The following is a 3,436-nucleotide window of genomic DNA, read 5'->3' as shown; positions in this document are numbered from 1 at the left end:
TAAGATTTAACAATAACCTACTACCGACCACATGTCCTTCTCTCCTATCCTCCCTGCATCTCCCTACCTGACCTAACTACCCTTCCAAATTCCACGTTGATTGTCCCCTTGCTTTCTTTTGATATAGTTTTTCATTTAATTTTTTCTTTACTAAGTCCTGTGCTTATGTAACTAAGTAACTCTGAGACTTACTTTTTTCATTTACTATTATTTTGCTAAGTGATATCCATATCGTTGCATGTCGTGTATTTTATTTATTTTGACTGCTATGTATCATTCCATTGTGTAAGTCATAAATATAATTTCTAGGAGGCCACAAAGTTGCCCTTGAGGAAGTAGGGAAAGCATAATTTTACGGGGCTCCCTCCCCCATGTGCTTCTTTGAAGCTACGGTGCCTCACTGTGGCCACAGAAGTAGCCTTCACCTCCAGTCAGTAAAGGGCAGAGTGTAACAAGAAAAACACAAAACTAGGAAGAACCTGGATTTTTCTCTTTAGTGGGTACCAATCACTGATTTCCAATGTTAGGGGAGTAGGTGGGTTCCAACAAGAAATGCTCCAACACCAGCTGGATGTCCTACAGTTCAACTCATCCTGACGCCATCTACCTGGATTTAGCATTAGGTCCCAAAGCAAAGGGCTCAGTCCTACAAGATGCACCCCCCCCACACACTTCAGATGCCAATCATAAGTACAGGTGCTTCTGATAGACGGGCTAGAGATCAGAGGTTCCTTGGGTTTGATTAATTTGCTAGACTGGCTCCCAGAACCCAGGGAAACATTTATTTACGTTTACCAGTTTATTCTAAAAGCATACAATAAAGGATGCAGATGACCATCGAGATGGAGGAAATGTGTAGGGCGAGGTACATGGGAAGGGGCGTGGAGCTTCCATGTCATCTCCTGGTGAGCATCTCTCCCAGCACCTCCATGTGTTTGTCAGCCTAGAAGCTCTCTGAACTCCATACTGTTGGGATATCTATGTAGATGTCATCATGTAGGCATGATCATCATTAATTCCATTTTTAGCCCTTCTCCCTTCTCAGGAGAATGGGAGGCAGGGATGAGCATATTAAGCTTCTAATCATGGTTTGGTCTCTCCGTTGACCAGCCCTCATCCAGGAGCCATCCGGGACCCACCCAGAGTCTCCTCCACATTAGCAAAGATCAAATATTACAAGATGCTCTTAGGGCTCTTATCACTTAGGAAATGACAAGAGTTTTAAGAGCTCTGTGCCAGGGACCAGAGGTAGAGACCAATATATATATTTTCTATTATCTCATACTTTTCCTTTCCCAGAGATTGACTGCGTACTCTGTCATAGAAAAGGACACCCACTAAACCATTGTGGATGCCAGTGTGTGTGTTATACATCCCTAAATTCCTAGCTCAGTTCCCTATTCATAGTGGGTACACAATAAATTTTCATGACAATGATGTGTAAAGTGGGGTAGTAGACCTTTCCTGCCAGTTGCACCAGGTTGTTGTAAGGAGCACAGGAAATAGTGATTACAGTTATCTTACAAAGTATTGAATGCTATTTAAATGTGACGAAGAATTGTAGAACTGATATTAGAATAATCAGTTTTTGTTGTATATGAATCAAGGACTTACAATGTGCCGAGTACTATGCTAGATATTTTAGATCTCATTTATCTCAGAGTTACCTTATTTATCTGTCTTAAGTACTTTGTGCAACAAAGCATGGTCATATGTATCAGTCTTATCCCCATTTTACAGATGGGGAAAATGAGGCCCAGAAAGGTTAGGTTGCTAGCCCAAGGTTACACAGCAGGGAAGCCAAGGTTTAGGATCCAGGCCCATTGATAATCTGTGTGTGAGTGGGTAGGAGGAAGGTGAGAACCTGAAGGGAGTAATGATCCCTTGACAGAATGCCGCAAAGAGAAAGGAACACAGATAATGAGACACTCCAAGGAAAGCTCTCCTCCTCCAACCCTGTCCTCCCATCCTTCTCGCCTCGCATGCATTGGACCAGCTGGTAGCTGCTAAATGCATATTTCTGATGATTCTGATGAAACATAGCCCTCTCAAGATGGAGGATGGTTGTTAGTGATCCTGCCAAAGAACTACAATGCTTATTTAAATATTTTAATACTATACGAGAATGAGAGGGGCAGGATAGGGCACAGGCCAGTGCCATGGTGAAGTGCATGGGCCCTGGGGTCATGCTGCCCAGATCTGTGACTTTAGGGAAGTCACTTTATCTCGCTAAGTCACATATTCCTTACCTTTAAAATGGGGATAGGAATAGTTCCTACCTTGTAAAGTTATTTCGATACCCAAGTAAGAAAGCGTTTAAAAGGCGTTCAGCATATTACATAGCATGTTCTAAGCCCTCAATAAATGTTAGCTTAGATCATATTATTATTATAGTGGATTATTCAAAGGCCATGTTTTTTATTGCCTTCAATTTCCACAAGGTGGCAGGTCGAGTTCAACATGGACCCCGCGGCTCCATGTCCCAAAGGCAAAACCTACTTTAATTGCTTCAGAATAACTGGGCCAAATCTGAACTCTTTGGAAACATCTTCATTATATTGTCTATAGAATATTTGTTATGGTCAGGGCTTCTTATTGTTGCTGTAAAATTCTTCTTAATGGAACATATGGATCATTTAATTTAATCCTCTTGTTTCTCACGATTCCCAAAACCATCTGCATTGACATGAAATGTAGATTAACTCTTCCACGGATCACCCGCCTAAGTGAGTACATTCGAGTCATCTCAGTGCACGCTAAATTTAGTCCCCAAGGACTGTGAAGAGGAGAAAATTAGCAAACTGGAGAGAGTCCTGGATGCTGTGAGTGGTGATCTACAGAAAGCAGGAGACTGGTACACCTCGTTCTACAGTGAGGGAATATTTGGTTTGTTTCTTAGGAGCTACAAGACGACAAATGAAGATAGTGTATAGGAGGTACTCCAGCCTATTGATAAGGGCGTATTGAAGGAAAAGTTAAAATTGTGTAATTCAGACTTTCCTTGTGTGTATCTTCTCCTTTTTCCATTTCCCTAATTTCACACCACACTGACAACCTCTAATTTCCATTATTTGTCTTTGAAGCAGTGGTTTTGGAGTCAGACCCAGTGAGATCCAAGCGCTGGTTCCCCTCTCTGTTAAAGTCTTTGACATATACTTAAACCCTTGACAGCTCAGTTCTGTGCTTGATAATGACAGCATCTACTTTACCAAGTTGTTGTGAGGGTTGAGTGAAGCAGGACATGTGCAGAATTTAACTCAATCAAAAGTAGTTAGAGTAATTGCACCGGTCTGGACTTGCCCAGCAAATGGCAGAGAGGATGTGTCCAAGAAGCACTTGCAGAATAAAGAAATGAGGCATCTTTCAGTCCTGCACAATGATAGTAACTCTAAGACTGGCCTTGGACGTTTTCAAGGGAAATGCTCACTGAAGTCAG

Source organism: Neomonachus schauinslandi, chromosome 2 (genome assembly GCF_002201575.2).
Source record: "Neomonachus schauinslandi chromosome 2, ASM220157v2, whole genome shotgun sequence".
In the NCBI taxonomy this organism is placed as follows: domain Eukaryota; kingdom Metazoa; phylum Chordata; class Mammalia; order Carnivora; family Phocidae; genus Neomonachus; species Neomonachus schauinslandi.
Note: the sequence above shows the minus strand (reverse complement) of the source record.